At 32.3% G+C, this 19854-nt stretch overlaps 1 long non-coding RNA gene across 1 annotated transcript; it reads left to right on the top strand.

Annotated features, from left to right (window-relative positions):
• Nucleotides 1–603: 603 nt before the first annotated feature.
• Nucleotides 604–16271, top strand: LOC136972888 (uncharacterized). Its single transcript, XR_010880407.1, has 3 exons — nt 604–686; nt 3981–4012; nt 16238–16271. It is a non-coding gene; the product is annotated as an uncharacterized lncRNA (long non-coding RNA).
• Nucleotides 16272–19854: the final 3583 nt, after the last annotated feature.

Below are 19854 nucleotides of genomic sequence, written 5' to 3'. Positions count from 1 at the left end.
AGGCCCACAATGGGGCGACCGAGTGGTGAGGAACGGGGGCCAACATATCCTGTCGGATCACCTTCGGAAAAATTTCTGGGGATTTTTCAACCCGTCCGGATTTGATCCCGGGTCCCCAGAGAGGTAGGCTGCCACCTTGACCGCTCGGCCATCCGGCCGCTATCCAAATTTTCGTTACGAATAATGTATAGAATTGAAATAAAGAAAAAAAGCGAGTAGGGAGCTGAACTGCCGTATGCCACCAAGGAGGGATGCTCCGTAGTTTTATTTAAATCAACACGGAATTTCATAAAGTTATATATATTCAAAAAACGTATAATAAAAATAGATATAAATATGAACGTATTCATAATATATTTTTCCTGATTAACGTTATCGTATTTCGAGATGTCGGGCGACCAACCATATCTGAAATCACGTGACAAAATTTACATCATATTACAGTCGGGTAACGAATTTCAATCGACTACTATTTTATAATAATAAACATATAAGAACAGTTATTAATTTAATATTTTAAATTTATAAAATTTAGTCTCGTCGATAAGTAAAATTTTAACTAGAAGAGAATGACGGGAAGGCTAAATCACGTGTTGCTAACTGGAAATCTGGCGTCGTATTTAAGAACAGAACGTTAAATTATTTCCTATTTCTTCGATATTCTATCAAGCTATTTAAACATTCGGGTAAGTTTTAAACTATTTTATATTTATATTTAGTTTAAAATGTATGGTAATTTAATAAAGGGTTGTTGTAAATTATACATGCTTTGTTCAAAATTATTAGTCAAGGAAAATGTGGAATAGTTCCCCCTTTAGCATACATTACGTCTCCTCCGCTGTGAGTGAGAGGAGGTTTTAGTCTTAAACCCTATCTTTTCTTTAATTATTCTAAGTATTCGTTTCCAAAATACTGGTATTGTCTTGACAATAGAGCGAGTGGAACTAGATTGACCGCCACGTGTACGCGGACAACGAGAACTGCTTTGGAAAAACACGAGCATTTTTGCACTAAAACGCGGTGCTTGTTTTCTTCCTGTGATAATGAACCACAACTTTCTGTTACACAAAACTTCAAAAAATAACTATCTTGTGGCCGGTTGTACTGCGCTACCAGCTACAAAGTTTTGTTCGTTCCCGAATGGACAATAACCTGGGAGAAAAGAAAAATGGCTGACTGCAATTTGGCTGATTGAGTATTCTAGTTGGGTATTTTCATTGAAGGTATTTTTTAAAAGTTGTGTGTGTGTATATATAACTGACATTTAAAGGCATTGTATTGTAATTATCTCTGTAAATGGCTAGGGTGCTTCTTTTAGCGGTAAATAGGTGTAGTCAGTCCACTTTATATTACTACCCATTGCTTGCATAGTGCATTGATGGTCAAATTCAACCTAGATAATCCCAATGATGATGCTTTGTTAGGTTAGATTGACTTTGGATTAAAGAAAAGAGGGCTATCCATACTTAGCATCAGACTTAGCCCTATTGGAAGCAGAAAGAAGAGAATAAGAAAAGAGAAGTTAGGTGGAAGAAGAAACAAAGAAAGAAAAGTGCGAAAATAGCAACCGTGAAATCCCCAAGGGACCCCACGTCCTAACTGGCTAATTTTGACGTATTTTTAATTTTTACTTTCCTGAGTTCATCCATATTTTTAATGGAATATTCAGAATTTTCATAATATTTAAGCTTTTGTTTTCAAAAATTTTTCTAGATTACATAATGCAGCAAATTCATTATTTATAAATATTAATAGGGAGGGAATATTTATTAAGGCAAAGTTGGATTATTAAGCATTTTACGTTCAATTTAATTGATTGTGAGGTATACCTATTGTGACATATACGGTTGAGTAGAAGGAATTTAAAATATAACAGTATACCAGGAATGGTAATTACTATGGCTTAAAGAGAGTTGATCTTTGTTTATGAATTGAGATTTAGCAGTCCGATAAAAGCATGTAACTGTGTTTCCAATCTTGGCTATTGTCTTTGAATAGTAGTTCTGAGATGCCAAATGAGTTCAGAATTTTACATAGCTTATGATGCCATAACTGTTTGAATTTCAGGTTACTGCTCTGCTTGATATTTTTATGGTATAAGAATGTTATATTATTGTCACTTTTAAATTTGAGTCTATAATAGAATTTAATTATTCGTTCTAACAAAAAAGGGTAAGACCAAATGCAGTTTGTTTCTTGTCGAAGAGCATAGACAGGAACTGTTCCAAGTGGAATAATTTACACAGAAAATAAATGTGAAAAGACTCCAGTTTGTGTAAGTAATCCAGACTCCAAATAGGTCTTGCATAGAAAATAATTGTGTTGATTATAGAATTATATAGTTTCATATGAATTTTCAAATCAGAAGTTTTCTAGGTAGAACATAAAAATAAAAGGTTGTTGATAGCCTGCTTTACTTTGTTGTTAATTTTAGAAATTGTGCTTTAAAGGTTACATTCCAGTCAAAGGTGATTCCCAAATAGTTTTTCATTAAAAATTTGTAGAGGAATATTGTCATGATATAATTTAGTTTCTTTATCGGATATTTTGCTGTTTTTTGTACTCCTTATGGCTGCAATAGTGGATGGTATCAGTTGTGAATAATCCAGGTTTGGAGTAGGTATAAACTTTGGCCCCTTTGTCAAAGTATGACGGATATTCTCCAGTACTGTAATGTTTGTAAAGTTGCAATAAGGAACCTCCATTGTATTAGGTTATTTTCTATGAGAAGTTGACCGCAACCAATGGAACTTTTTGTTCAGTTACTTCTTGGTTTGGTGATTAAAATTAATAAAAAGCAAACTTAAAGTGATAGCAGATAAAGAAAAGCAATTGCACCTGACCCATATATGCTTTGGAAAACAGTGTAATGCAAGCAATTTATACCAGCAATTGGATAAAATTAGGGACATAGCCAACAAAAAAGCTTGCCAAACCAGGAAGAAACTGAACAAAAAGTTTCATTGGTTGCAGTCAACTTCTCATAGAAAATGACCTAGTACAATGGATGTTCCTTATTACAACTTTACAAACATTACGGTATCGGAGACTATCCATCATACTTTGATATTTTGCTGTTATTATGAGAGATAATGACTTTAGTTTTAGCTGGATTTATTGCTATGTGGATCAATTTAAAGTAAAGGTTTGGCTGATTAATTTTCCTTTAGTTAATTAATGTTTATCATTAGTTTGTAGTGAGATTTTTATAGGAGCTAGGATAACAAGTCATCTGCAAAGAGAATGTAGTGAAAATCTCTTATCTATTTCAACACCATCTGTAGATTTGAGGAAAAGTTGGTCAATACCTAGTAGGTGAAAGTTAAACAAGTATGGCGAGAGGGGATCACCTTGCAGAACACCACGAGAGAAGGTTAGTGATGGAGAGATAATCATGCCTTGTTTAATCTTTATGTTGAGTTTGAGAACAGTTTTAGTATAGTAGATGAAAATCAATTACTGGCACCACAGGCTTTTAGGTTATGTACTAGTAGTGGGATGTAGATAGTATCAAAAGCTTTTTATCCAAAAAGCTTTCAATAATGAAGCATATACTTTTCTATGTGTTTTTAATAAATGGAGCTGTATTATCATTAATAAGGTGAAAATTGCAGATTCAGTTCCTTTGTTTTTAGAAAAGACATATTAGAATTTTGCTTCCAGTTCCATAACTTTGGTCCATTGTTGGAATTTATTTGCCAGAGAAGAAGTAAAACATTTTCTTAAGGTAGATAATAGTGCTATGTGTGTGTAATTATATTCACAACCATCCAAGTACACAAAAGATTAGTCTTTTATTTAAACAGTACTTACATAGTTTTAGTAGTAATAAATAAATTACATCTCATTTCGGCTCGTGGCTTTTAAATCCCTCAAAGCGAATTCACTTAGCGAAGTTTATTGGGGGCTTACAGGGCCCTTGGGTCCTGTTCTGCCTGGGTACCATTTTCTTTGTCTAACACTGACTTTTTTCTTTACAGTTTGGAATTTCAGCAATCAAGGTTCTCCTTAGGTGAGTTTGTCTTGAGGTGCTTTTTAGTTGTAAGTGTGGCGGCCATTTAATTTTTCCTATAACTTGTAATTTTCGCTTTAAAAAATGTCTTCCGTTAATTCTCAATCTGACGAATCGTCTGACGGGGTTATTCGCGTGGCTTTTTTGGCCGTCGAGGAAAGCAGTAACTTAAAAACGGACCTCAAGAAGCAGATTTTGGAAAGCCTCGTCAAGGCTAATAAAATGTATCAAAAACTTGCTGACGACTACGACCGCCTTCTCAAATCTAAATCTAATCCGTCGGAGGCTTCGGTCGGCGAGGCTTGCTCTCAGCCTGCTTCCCCCCTCCCCCTAAAACGTACGCGTCGGTACTTAAACTTCGTTCCCCTCCCGTTAATGATAAAGTCGTCTTTATCTATAATAACGATGAAACTAAATCTATGGAAGTTATGAATGGGGTCACTAGTAGTGTTGACCTCGCTCAACTAAAAGTCGGAATTACGGGCACTAAAGAAATCAAACACGGTATTCTTGTCAACTGTAATTCTCAAGAGGCCACGAAACACCTCGTTGCCGCCCTAAATAAACGCAACGACTTCTAAGCCCCTACAAACCTCTAAATTCTTGATTAATTCGCCAGCATTAGTTTCCCACATCTTACCTCTAGACGCACTTAAACTATTGGGGGAAATTATTTATTAATAGTGCTGTGTGTGTGTAATTATTGGGGGTCTGGTCACCTTTTTGGTAAATCATGATAAGAGTATCTGAATTCCAGGAATCTGGATAAGAAGTAGCTCTATACATTGCATTAAATAAATTAAGTAATTTTAATCTAGAATTATATGGTAGCATTTTTAAAATTTTGTTGGAATATCATCATTGCTAGGAGTTGAGTTACTTTTTGACTTTTGAATGGCTTCCTCTAGTTTACTAATAGTAAATTCAGAATCTAAGTATTCGTTATAAGCTTTAGTGGTTGTTGTTGAGAATAGATTTGAATGGATTTTTGGGAATATTTGATAGAAGGTCTTCCATATTTCAAAGTATATTATACAAGAATTTCAAGTGGAATCTCTATTATATATAGTCCAGAATGATTTACTGTCTTTACTATTTTTAATTAATTTGTTTAGAGTTTCTGAAAGTGATTTTTCTTTTCTGCCTTGAGTAACTTATTGTAAGATAGTTTGGCATTCTTGTGGTTAAAAAAAAATTAAGGTCGTTGGAATTTTGTTGAAATATTTTAAATTTTGATTGCTTTTCCATTTTTATTTTATGGCAGTCAAGATCATACCAAATTTCCCTGAATTTATTTTGAGGATTTCTTTTATTGTTATCCATATGTATATAGTCGTTCATTGTGTTTATCATCAGTTTGTACATTTCTTAACTATTGGATTCCGTTATTTTCGGGATGTCGATAAAACGATTTTCAATATCTGTCAAATAACTTGAGGTTTTGTACTTTAGACTTTTATTAAGAGGATTGTCTGGTCTTTTTTTTTCGGTGGAAACAATAGAAATTTTGTTATTGTGGGAAAGTGATCAGAAATGTCGAAAGTAGTTGTATTAAATTCTAGACAGCAGTCTAGTAATAGGTCTGAGCAGATTGTGATGTCAACAGATTTACCAGCATGTGTTAGACAAGTATACTCTGCATGAATATCAGGTTTGTGTCCATTTAATATAAACATTTTGTAATCTGTTATTATTTCTATTATTTTTCTTCCTAGCTTATTGACTTCTTTGTCGTTAGACTGACGAGTGTCTTGGATTAAACTGTGAGATAAGCAGAGGGTCAGGGGGAAACCTCGCTGACCACTTACGCTGCACGGATTGGTAAAACCCGACCTCGTTGTCGTTGGATGGCTAGGAGGGCAAAAAGTGAGTGGGGAGGTGCGTCAGTAAGTCGACAGGCGTCCTTACTTCGACAGGAGACAGGGTTGACAAATAACAATAAAAGTTTATTAACTAACAAAAGCGAACATAAAATAAAATACACATAAAATAAAGGTATACAGATAATTACTGCTAAAATGCGGGTAAAATATCCCTATCGCTAATCGCACTCTAACCAATAAATTAGTCACGTGCCTAACTTTTAGTGGGAGAGAGTTTACAAAGTCGATGTACCTAGATATGTGGTTTGATGACAGTATGCGAGGACCTCCTGGACTATGGAAGCTGGAATCAGTCTTATGTCTGGGACTAGAAACACTGGATTTAGACCTTCCTGGACGATCGCCCTCTTTCCAGAGTCGATCAGGTTTTTATACAATCGTTGTTGGCATTGAGCCACTCTATTATTCAATGTTCGATGACTAATTTGCTGACTTGTGATGACTGTGACTTTTGTTGTCTATTTCTGATCTGATTGCGATGACTTCCTATTGAACTTGCGGGTCCTGAACCCCTTTCTAACTTTTGAATTTATGCCCTCAAAACCTGCGGGCTCACAAAATGGTTAGGACCTTCATACTTGAAATTCATTGTTTCATTGATTCTTGAATTGAAATCACCCAAAATTGATAGTACAGTAGAGTGTCGTTTATCCAAAAGCTGGTTAACCGAAAGCTTTCCAGTCGGACTGTGTCGTGCCGAATCTAACGTTTTTGATACTAGAGTAACTTCTAAAGCATAATTGTTTTTATATTTTTCAATTTATTTATTTTGTTTGTACAAAATAAAGAAATAATTTTTAACGATGCAATAGCCTCGATTATTATTATAAAAATTTTCGTTAGGCTTAAAATCGATGCGTGTCTCTTCGTGTTGAATTTGCAACGGAGGAAATTTCAACATCTGATAGGTTAATATATTTTTTCATACATACTCGGTTATCCGAACAACCCCAGTCCCCAATTGATTCGGATAAACATTCTACTGTATAAGATGTATATTGCCAGATCTCTATTATTTTAAAAATTTTATTTCCATTGGTTAAGTCTTTGGGAGGAACATAAGCAAGCATTAATATTATTAGTTTGTTATTCCTATTTGCAAGTACAGTGGAATTTCGCTTAACGAACATAATTCATTCCAGAGTCTTAATCGTAATGCGAAACGTTTGTTAAGCAAAACAATTTTTCCCATAGAAATTAATGTAAAATGCGATAATGTGTTTAATGCCGAAAAAATTCTCAAATGTTTTATGTATAATGTTTATTCAAAAAAAAATTGTACAATATACACTGTTAAGGAGCGTGAATCATCATCATCGTTTCTTCTAGGAATGAACCATCTTGGAATGAGAATTTGATTTGCAGAAACAAAAAAAAGCACGGCTGATATGTTTGATAAACACACCAAACAATATGCCAAATTCTTGCATTATGTAAAAGCTATAATTAAATATTAGAAATTAATTCGACTTGAGGTGGGCAGTTATGTTTCCATCTCGTATTAACTTTAATAATTAGAAATGGTTCATTTTGAATTCAGACATGTTTAAAATTTAATTTGGAATCGTTCATTAAATTTAATGACCCAAGAATTTGGCATATCGTTTGGCGTGTTTATTATATAACGGGCTATGATTGTTGTGTTCATACAAATTACTTATAAACATCAAGTTTGGAAAAATGTGATCACAAGCGACACTAAGATGCTAGTGGAACGAGTGCTAAACACAGACTGATGGAGCATGCCGCATGCGCACAATTCGGGACTTTCCCTCTTTTCTTCACTCATTATGCGAATCATTGCTCGTTAAGCAAAGCAAATTTTTACAATTTATTTTGCTTGTTATGCGAAATTCTCGTTGTGCGAGGTGCTTGTTAAGTGAGGTTCCACTGTATTGATTTATTTATTGAGATAAGAAGCAGGATATAGTTGTCAGATTTTTTAGTTTGAATTATTCTGCAAAAGTTTTTTATTATTGTACAAAGACCTCCACTCGGTCGCCTCGGGCCCGTTGGTTTGTGTGGCGTTGCAGATTCGATTATAAATTTCTTAAATGAATTACATTTATAAAAAGATCGGAAGTAATCCAAGTTTCGGTGATGGCAATAATATTGGGTTTGAATTTAGAGTAACGAGAATTAATTAGTGGAATTTTATTTTTAAGACTGTGGCTATTCCAATTGATGACAGAGAATAGTTGGTTATTCATAGAAAATTTTCCATGCTGTATTTTACTTTGCTTTACTGTATATCAGCTTGTCATATTTGTTGATCTGGAGAAAGGGAGGAAGGTGTCCACGTGGACGAACTTCCCCATATTAATATTATATGTTAGCTTATCACATCCTATTGTTAAAATGTCATTACGTAGTTTGGCTTGAGGATTTAGTTCTCGCAATTCGTACAGAGTTGGAAGTAGGTGTTTACATCTAATTTGTGAGTTATTTTGTTAGATTTGATGATATTTGTGTATTTTTCTAATCTTCCAATAAATTTTGTTGCTTTTTTTGTATAAAGGTAGAGAAGATAAGATCACAAATTTGGTTATTGCTAAGAGTTAGTCTTGTGATTAAATTTGGTGATTTGGATAATTGAGTTATTTTTAACATGTCTTCTTGAGCTATATTTTGTAAGTTTAACATAAAAAGTAATAAAATTGTAAATTTCTGATTTAGAAATACAGTAGTGAATCGAAAATCAGAATCAATTGGGGACTGGGGTGGTTCAGATTAGGGATTTGTTCCGATTACGGTTTATGTACGAAAAAATATATTAACCTGTCAGATGTCCAAATTTTTCTCCGTTGCGTGTCGCTTTGTGTTGAATTTTCGTCGATTTTAAGCCTAACGAAAATTTTTATAATAATAATTGAGGCTATCGTATCGTTAAAAATTATTTCTGCATTTTGTACAAACAAAATAAATATATTGAAGAATATAAAAACGTGAAAATTATACTTTAGAAGTAAATCTAGTATCAAAAACGTTCGATTCAGCACGACACAGTTCAACTGAAAATCGTGAAGATTACTGGCGATTCTGATTACCGGGGTGCCGGTTTACGAGTCTCTACTGTAGATTTCGAGTTAGGATAGTTATACAAAATTATATTATTGTAGTGGTGTTTATTAGTTAGAGAGTCTATTTTAAATTGCATAAGGTCCTTTTCTGCTTGTAAGTAGGCAACCTGTTGTTTCAAATTATTGATTTGTTCTTCCATTTTTATTTGTTGTTGTTTAGTTTCACGTATGTTTTCATGTATAAGTTCCAAGTCTTTTTTTATACAGGTCATTTGATTAAGAAGTTTGTCATTTGAGGTATTTATCAGATTGGAGATTTTATTTTATAAGACTGTAGGAGTGTCTAGTCAGTTGTCCAGGTTGTTTAGTAAAATAGGATCGATATTGGTCGACTCACCTGAGAAACTGCGAGGGTTTTGTTGTAATAGATTCAGACTGGGATTCACTACCTTTGTAGAATCTTCTTGTGAGTTTTTGTCCTGGTTAGGGTGACCAGATATTGACATAGTCAAAGTAGGACACTTGAAGTTTTATAACGCATCCCAGTAGGACATTTGACAACCGTAAGTATACTATTAAGTTTTAAACATTTAAATAACAAGTGAAAAGGTGAAAATTCATTAGAGTTACATAAAAAGCATTTATTATTATCGAATTTTATATAAAAATTATTGATGTAGAGTGAATATTTATTTAAGCGAAGTTGGATTATTAGTCGTTTAACATTCAAATTAACGGATAGTGACACGTATGGTTGAATTGATGGAATTCTAAGAAGATCGATGTACCAAGAATGATAGTTACTATTGGTTAAAGAAAGTTGATCATTGATTATTGATTGAGATATTGCAGAGTTCATAAGGAGAGAATAATCGTATTTCCAATCTTGAATATTGTTTTTAAAAAATAATTCTGATACCCCAAAAGCATAAAAAATTTTACATATTTTATAGTGCCATAGCTGTTTACTTTTTTAGTATTTGCTCTGTTTACTATTTTCATGATATAAAACGACTATGTTGTTGTTGCTTTTAAATGTAATTCTATAATAAAATTTAATGATTTGTTTTAGCAGAAATGGGAAGGACCAGATACGGTTAGATTCGTGTCGTATTGCATAGCCGGGTATTATTCTTTCTGAGTGGAAAAGTTTACACAAGTAATAAATACGAAAAGATTCCAGTTTGTAAAGATGGTCCAGGCTCCAAATGGGGCTAGCATAATAAATCATAGGATTGATAATAGAGTTATATAATTTGATACGTATTTTTAGGTTAGATGTTTTCAGATTAGAGCATAAAAGTAAGAGATTATCAATAGCTACTTTTACTGTATTTTTGAGTTTAGAGAGATCAGATTTGAAGCTTATATTCCAGTCAAAGTTTATATTCAAATAATTTAATTCATTAACAGTTTGTAAGAGGGTGTTTTCAAGGTATATTTTAGTTTATTTATCGGATATTTTACTATTGTTACGAAAAATAATTATTTTGGTTTTGGCTGGATTTATTGTTAGGTAAATTGTATTAAAATGTGAATTTAGTTGGTTAATTTTCCGTTGTCATAATGTTGGATCTTGGTTGTATTTAGGACTAGCAAAGTTTACAAACTATTATAAATCATTAAATACATTACAAGTGGACACGCACGTGGTGGGTTGTATGACAGACGACTGACGACCGCTACTCTCGTTGGCTGCCGGTGTCGCCACCAGTACATATTGTAACATCCGTTGAAGTGAGATTTTTGTAGGTGCTAAGAGAATGAGATCATCTGCAAAAAGAATGTAATGAAAAATTCTATTATCTATTTCAATTCCATCATTTGGTTCCAAAAATAGTTGATCAATATCAATTAAGTAAAAATTATATAGATACGGTGAAAGTGGGTCGCCCCAAAGGATTCCACAAGAGAGGTTTATTGATGGGGATATAATTTTGTTTTGTTTAATTTTTATGTTGTAGTTTAGAAATAATTTTGATACTATATTAAAACATAAAAACGTAAACAGATGATAAAAAAATATGTTATTTACTCGCCATGTCTAGTCACAAGGAACAAACTATTCTCTGTACTTCCTCCAGCCCTATTTTTTCAAATACATCTTATAATTTTAAATTGTAAAGGGATTGTCACCGGTGGACATTTTAGACTCTTTTACATAATTTGGCAGGGGCGTAACCTCTAAAGAAAGGTCGTCTCTGCTGTGGAGAAAAGTTTGTTCCTGGTGATTGGACATGGCGAGTAAAGAAGATAATAAAAAAATATCTGTTTACGTGTTTTTACGTTTTAATACTGTATTTTCGTCAGCCCTATTTTACAAAGTAATTTTGCTGATGTAAATCGAGCATTGGCACCACAACATCTTAATTCATCTATTAATAATGGAACATATATGGAGTCAAAAGCTTTTTGAATATCAATAAATGCAGTGAAAAGTTTTCTGTTTTTTTAGCAAATGAATTTGTATCATCATAAGAAGAGTAAAAATAACAGATTCAGTTCCTTTACTTTTGGTAAATGCAAATTGGAATTCATAATCTTTCTAATTCATAATCCTTAGTCCATTGTTGGAATTTTTTTGCAAGCATAGAAGTGAAACATTTTCTCAAAGTGGATAATACCACTATGGGTCTGTAATTTTCTGGAGTGAGCTGATCACCTTTTTTATAAATCATGACAAGAATAACAGAATTCCAAGAACTAGGGTATGAAGTAGTACTATACATGGTATTATATAACTTTAGTAAATTTAATCTTGAAATTAAATCGTAACGATGGTGGACTGCATGCCGACCTCTTTCATAAATCTTGAATTGGATGATAGCATTTTTAGAAAATTATTTGGGATATTGTCGCTACCAGGAGAAGAGTTACTTTTTGCTTTTTGTATAGCTTTGTCCAGATCATTAATAGTAAATTTGGAATCTAAATAATCGTTATATTGATTTATATCTGTTAATAGAGGAAAGTTTGGGTTAATTACAGGGAATCTTCGATAAAATATTTTTCAAGTTTCAAATTCTATAGAAGTGATTCTCAACCACTGTGCCTCGGATTTTTGAATCGTGCCGTCACTGCGAATATCCATACATAAGTGATGTCAGACAAATAGTTTAATCGGTTCTACCTTCCTAGAGCACGTTTGGAAATTGTAACCAGTGTTACCGGTAACTTCCGGTAGTTACCAAGGCATTTAGAAAAAGTGACCTAAATAACCAACTGCATTTAAAAATGACCATTATGACGTCACCGGTTGTCCTGCGGTACTTACCGAAGTAACCGTGCGTGCCACCAAATTTTTAAATTATTAGTGTAGTGATGTAAAAAGTGTTAGTGATGAAAAAAAGGTTGAGAATCACTGGTCTGTAGTATGAGAATTTTTTGTTAAACTTTTGTTAAAATGAAATTTCTGAATTCTATTCCATAATGATTTACTATTTTTACTGTTAATAATTAAGTTTAATTCAAATGTTTGGAAATAGTTTCTTTTTTTGGTTTTGAGTAAGTTATTATGGGCACGTTTAATGTTTTTATAGTTAAATTCAGACAAAATTCTAATAATAATAATTTTTTAAAATTCTAATTGATTTTTCATTTTAAAGCAGTCATAATCATACCAGGCTTTTCTAAATTTATTATATGAGTGTTTATCATTGTTATTAATTTATATATATATATATAATCATTCATAATTTTTATCATTAATTTATAAATATTTTCACTATCCTGAGTTATTTCTGGAATATTGATAAATCAGTTGTCAATTTCTGTCTTGTAGTTTAAATTTTTTATTGTTTAAATTATCAGGTTTTTTTGAAGGGAATAACAGAAATTTAGTTAAAGTAGGGAAGTGATCAGAGTATCAAAGGTACTAGTAAGAAATTCTAAGCAACAGTCCAGGAGTAATTCTGAACATATTGTGAGATCTATTGTCGATTTACCATTATGAGTCAGACAAGCAAATCCGGCCAGAATATCAGGGTGAATACGACCATTAAGAACAAACTATTATTTTCTCAATGAGTTTCCTCCCTAGTCTATTTGTTTGTTTTTAGATTGACGAATATTATATATTAAATGGTTAGGGCCACTATAAATTGAGTCTTTTAATTCACGTATTCTTGAATTGAAGTCACCCATTATAATAATAAAAGGAGATGTATAGTGCCAAATTTCTATTATTTTAAAAGTATCATTTAAAGTAGCTAGATCATCTGGTGGAATGTAAACAACCATTATCATCATTAATTTATTAATTTTATTTGTAAGTATTGGGTTATTTAATAAAATTAATAATAGAATATAATTATCAGATTTCTTTGCATCTATTATTTTGCCTAGATCCTTTTTTAGTAATATGCATAAACCTCCTTTTGGACGGCGTGGACCCGTCGATTTAAGCGCCAGAACAGATTCTATTGTAAATTCATTAAAAAATTTAGTTTTATAAAAATGATCCAAAGTGATCCAAGTTTCCGTTATTGCAAAAATGTCAGGTTTGTATTTAGAGTAGAAATAGAGGTATTATATTTAATTCCTTGACTGTTCCAATTAACAATGGAGAAGATTTGATTATTCATTTTTGCTTTTTCTCGTTGGATGTTTTTTGCTTTTTCTGATATCAGCTAGCTATAATTGTCTTGAAAAGGGGAGAAAAGTATTCGCACAAACTAAAATTTTCCTGGTAATACTATGTTAATTTTTCGTGACCCATCATCAAAATATCATTTCGTAACTTCACCTGAAGATTTTGTTTTCTCATATCATGTAATATAGGAAGTAAATGTTTTTCTTCTAATTCTTGAATTTTTTTATAGATCTGCTCATATCTGTATTTGTTTCCATTCTGTTAGATTTTGTTGTTGCTTCTTCCGAATTAATGTAGAAAAAAAGAGGTCACGAATCTGATTATTACTAAAAGTTAGTCTTATTGTTGAAGTAGGTAGTTTAGTTAATCGGATTAACTAAACTATCATCTTGAGTTATATTTTGAATATTCGGTGAAGTGGTAATGAAGGTATAAATTTCTAGCTTTGATTTAGGTTTCAAATTCGGATAATTATATTCCTATGGTTATAATCATTAGTTAACGAATCCATTTTAAATTGCATCATTTTATTTTAGACTTGTAGATTATCAATCTTTTGTTTTAAGTCTATGACGACGTCTTTTAATTTTACCTGTCGTTCCCCAGTTTCATGTAGATTTTGATGTATTAGTTCTAAGTCTTCTTTTATAATAGTTATTTGGTTAAACAGTTTATCATTTGAAGTGTATCAAATTTGATATTTTTTTTGTAATACTGCAGTTGTAGTGTCTAATTGGGTATCTGGGTTATTTAGTAGTGATGAAATAGAATTGGTTGACTCACCTGTGAAGTTTTGAGAATTTTGTTGAAGTAATTTTGGATTATTCTTTGTCTCAATTGCATCATCTTGTAAACTTTTTGGAGTGTAGTCCATAATTAGTGATGAGTTTAGAATTTGATGTAGACCAGGGGTGGCCAAAACATCGCACATTGGAGAATTACAAGTGGCGCTTCAGTCAGTTCTGAGCAATAGGTTATTAAACATGCGCCAGGACCAGGACTCTTTCTAGCAATCGGAGAGAACAGACAAATCCAATTTCCAAGCTGATCTCGCTCTCAGTGCCAACAATTGTGTGGTACAGAGTAATCTTCACCAAACGAGACTCTGGCACCTATAGCACCATCATGAAGCGATCATCCTCTGGTACAGGAGATCATTGCTAACTATTGTAAATTGGTGCTTCAATAAACTGGCATAAATTAATTAATTTAACTGCATGATTAAGTCGTTCCTTTTTCTTTCCTAAGCGAAGCAGATTTGTTCTTCTCTATCAACCCCTAACAATGAACATAAGACTACTGGTATAAAAAGTGTTTGAGTTATATGGCGCATCTGAACTCATCAGTCAAAAAATTGGTGCATTGTATGCAAAAGGTTGGCCACCCCTGATGTGTAGACGGTTGATTCTGTTTATTTTGTAGTCTAGTTTGAGTGAGTGGTGGTCTTCCATGTTTCAGAGGAGATCTTTGCATTTTGACTATCATTAATATTTACTTTGTCAATATTAATTTGAACTTATTTTAGCAAAACATTAACCAAAATTAGTATAACTTAAGTTCCGACTTGAATTTTGAGCAATACGAAAAGAGCACTAGAAAAATCACCCACGGTCTCGACAGTCGAACATGACCCCTCGTTCTTACAATTATAAAATGGTATTAATTGGAATAAACGAAAACAATAATGTGTATAAATTTTAAAAATTTTATTTCAAAATTATCACAAATACAGCATGAATAATTACTCACAAAACAAAATATCACAGAAGAAATGAATTATATTATTTTTTATTTTTGTTTGAAAGCATGAAAAGAAATAGTTTTTACTAATTACTGATAAATAATTACGAAAAGAAAAATAAATTGTCTTCATTTTTATTTTTAAACTCATTTTTCTTATTGCTGCTAACTTGATTGAGAATATCAATATTGTTCAGCATTTAATGCAGAAATGTTTACTAAGTTTTGTTTTTAAAATTAAATTTAGTCGTCATGATACTTTTGACAGTATCTACTGTCATCTGATTATGCTCATCAGTCCACTGTGCTTCAATTAAGCTGAAAATTCTTTCAACTGTGACATTGAGCTGGGATGGCAAACACATACTGACAGAAAAGTAAAAATTCAGAATATTTCTTAATATTATTTAATGTTTTAAAAAAATTACCCACTTACCGTTGACAGAATTTTCGATTTGAGTGTTATTTAGTAAGATTTCGTCCGAAAAATCTTTTTAAATTGACAAATTGATTAATGCATTTGGAATTGCCAATCATTATATCCCTCTTTCAGATATTGAATTGTTTCTACAATTTCATTCTATTCTGGAACCTTTTGCAACAACATCCAATTGAAAACTTTAAATTGCTCAAATTGCACCATCCATTTTTGTAAATAATTTCGTGTGTATTCATATACTTGTAGACACTCTTGTTTTAATATATTGCATTCACTATTTAGAGCATTGTTTTGATTAATAATTGATATTACATTGATTGGTAAAAATTTAGAATTTACTCAAAATTTTTAACAGATTATGCACTTTTTCTAGGATTGATATTGTCTCCACAACCGAATTTTCTTGTACTTCCATTTTTAATATACAGGGTGTCCATAAATTGTCTTTACCATTTCAAAAATTTATTACAAATGCAATTGATAGGATATTTTATTCAGATTTGTTCTATTGTACTGAGCGTTTATTAAAGTTTTTTTTACCTCATTTAATAGACTTTTACATGGACACCATTAGTTGCACGAAGCACATCAAGACTGTATTCGATTTCTTGCCATGTTTGCTGTAGCATAGCCTCATCAATTATGGCAATGGCATCAGTAATCCTTTGCTTTAGGTGAGTAATGTCCTGTATCTTTGTTCGATACACGATATCTTTAACATAGCCTTATAGAAAGAAGTCAAGGGAAGTGATATCTGGTGAATGTGGTGGCCAAGGAATTTGCCCATCTCTTCCAATCCACCGGTCTGGAAATGTTTGATTGAGGAACCCACTAACATGTAGTCCCCAATGTAGTGGTGCACCATCTTGCTGAAAAATGATGGTTGGTTGAAGGTCATTCAGTTGTGGGCCGCATATTCAGTTAAAAGGTCAAGGTAAACATTTGCAGTAATTGATGTCTCGTTGAAGATGCACAAATGCAAAATGTGATTAAAAACTTCAATAAATGCTGAATAAAATATTTTATCAATTGCATTTGTAATAAATTTTTGAAATAGTAGACTTTATGCGTGAAATGCATGTGCTAGTGAGTGGATGAACATAAGATAGGCTTCGGAAAATGGATTTTGAAAAAAATATTTTTAGTACTCCTCGCGGATTCTGAGTTGAAAAATGTAGCTCTGTAAGGCTTTATACATTTGTAAAGCACAATTTATTACGGAGTATAAAGATAGCCATCTTGTCTTGGAATCACTTAAAATTCGTTTGTTGTCCATTTCAACATACTGTATGTACAAAACTCTATCAATGTTTCTACACAGTGTAAATTGAAAAATGGTTATATATTTTGCCGAGAATATTTTTTACATCAACGGATAAATAATCTACTGCATGCTGAAGGCAGTTGTTTGTGTGCTGGACTACCACTTCCTCCAACATGTTTGTTAATTTCATTTCTTAATAAAGTGTAGACGTTATTGCTTCTGCAATGCTGCCTACTATCGAAATTGGTGTTAGTTATCACCACTGAATGCTAAGAGTTTTTTAAACAGTTTATTTTGTTTATTGTTTTCACCAATAAGGTTTTGATGGTTGCATCTTTTTCATCTGGAAGAGAATACAACTCAAATAGTTCAATTTAAACCATGTTCATGTGGATTGAAATATTGGATCAAAACTGGAAACAATTTAATATTTTTATGATTGCTGCCATCTGTTAAAATTCTAATCGGGAACATTTTCAATTTCTTTAGTTCTGGCATTCAAAGTATATGGACCGAGAACTCCCTTTATAATTGCTTGAAGTTTAGTTTGCACCAACATGACTTTTGTTGCAACTGATGAATGTTGAAAAATTACTGAATTTAATTTACTTGTACAATCTGATGACCGAAAACTAAAATGGTGCATCACGGTGTGGTATGCTAAAGTCAATTCTGCTGCAGATATTTTTCTATCCAAGGCACAATTTTTTGGAATGAAATATTATTGTATTTTGTGAGAACTGCATTCTGCGCTAATGTTTTTTTATGGGTTTCTGACTGAAGGTGGTGATCTAACGAGGTTTTTCCTTCGTAACTTATTTTTAAATTCACATTACACGTGGGACAGAACACTTTATCTTCTTTTGCAGTACTTTTAAACAATGTGTAAGATTTTTGTAAATTATCATTAAATTTGCATTTTCGTTTACTAATTTTCTAAAATAAATAAAATTATAGTATTTAGATAATATAAAAAATACTATATTATGCTAGATTGTTATGTAGGTACATAAATACTAAATACTAACCTGTTATATATTGCTTTCAAAATATGTAATTTAAGTAAAAAGTTATTAAGTTTATAAATAAACAACTAATAGCCTGCTATAGATAATGATCAACCAATGCCGAAATATCAGGCTAGAGTTAGGCATTAGGCGCAATCTCTTGCTAAATTTAATAATTAGAATTTTAATTAAATAACTTAAATAAAATTAGGCCTAACTGGAAGAAAAGAAATACGGTAATCTTATATCAGCTGGAAGAGGAGATCGGACCAAAGGTCTGGGTAGCGTAACTGGTAGCGTGTTTGCATGGATAGAAGTTGTGGGTTCGAGTCCCACTTCGGGCTGTTATTTTTCTTCCAGTTAGGCCTAATTTTATTTAAATTATTTAATTAAAATTCTAATTTTTAAATTTAGCAAGAGATGGCATTCAATGTTTAACTCTAGTACCAAATTATCTTGAATTATTAATATTAATATAGCCATTTGCTAGCCTGATATTTTGGCATTGGTTGATTGTTATGAAGTTTGCGGCACAAACAATTCGGACGTAATTTCCCCTACAACTGCAAATGTTCCACTGATCTGTCAGACAGCGTTGCCAGATGTTTTCTGCTCTTGTAGCCAAATACTTTTTAAAAAAATAGCCCAGAAGTAGTTATCTGTGAAAGTAGGACATTTCTGTTAGGCGGTAGGACATAGGACAGAAGGTTTAATTGTAAAACGTTTCCCCACAGTAGGACGGGTGGTCATTCTAGTCCTGGTATAGATTAAAGCCTGTTATGAGCTTGGAGTTTGTTGAGGGTGGTTGATTTCTTTTTGCCCTGTGGCTTAGTTCAGTTTAGAGGTGGTCTTCCACGTTTTACTGGAGATAGTTGCATTTTTGTTAATATTAATTTTCTTCATGTGGTATTAGTTTAAAGAGATAATAGCCTTTCTAAATTAAAAAAAAATATTAGATAATCAAAGATGGTCAATACTTGAACTTAATGTGGCTATCGAAGTACTTGGTGAAAGTTGCCAACAGCCTCGATGGTTGAGATATGCATCCCTTTCATACAATTTAAATAAAAGGTATATATGTTTCCCATTTTTTTAATTTTAAATTATTTCTGTTCTATTTACTGTTTTTTGAATGTTTTTTGTTTATACATTAAAATTTGGTGTCTCAACTGAAAAAGACCTGTGGAAGTACGTTCATTAATGTGTTAAAAATGTGTTGGTTTATTATATTGTTGGAGTTATACAAGATGTACTTCTTTCATTGTGAAACTATTATATTTCTGTCTGGTAGCTGGAAAGGCCAACTTCAGGTAGTTGACATTAGTCAACTTCTTCCAGCAGAAATAATATATTTGAGAATATTTTTCAGTATAGATTACAGAATTTAATATGTTATTGGAAAACAATCTGAATGTATTCAGTTAAGTATTGTATGAAGTATGTGAAGAAGCTTGAAGCATATTTTATTTTATTCAGAAAGTGAATGAAAATGTCAGATAGAGAGAAAATAATGCATAACAACTATCACTTCAGAAGTTCTACTTAGAAAATTTTCAAACTTTCAAATTAAAAATAATATGTTTAAGTTATTTAATCTTTTCATTTTCAAAGTACTCTCCTTCACTGTATATATAGTGCTGTCAGAATTTTTCATTTTTTGAAACATTCCTGAAGATGTAGGTTTATGTCTATGGTTAAGGGACTTCCCAGAGATCAATTAGTAGCTCTCTATCATTTTTGGATTCTAAATGCTCATTATGTTTGCCCTGTGTTTGCTATTGGAGATCCATGTGATGGCATTTCCTTGATCTTCTCGGTGTGGGTTCCTGTCAGTGGTGAGGGGACCTCCCAGAGATGGTTCAGTAATTCTCTTTACCATCCCTGGGATCTGAACGTCC

Source organism: Centruroides vittatus, unplaced genomic scaffold, assembly GCF_030686945.1.
Source record: "Centruroides vittatus isolate TY-2023 unplaced genomic scaffold, ASM3068694v2 contig_306, whole genome shotgun sequence".
NCBI classification, from domain to species: Eukaryota; Metazoa; Arthropoda; class Arachnida; order Scorpiones; family Buthidae; genus Centruroides; species Centruroides vittatus.
Note: the sequence above shows the minus strand (reverse complement) of the source record. Positions and strands in the feature narration are given on the sequence as shown.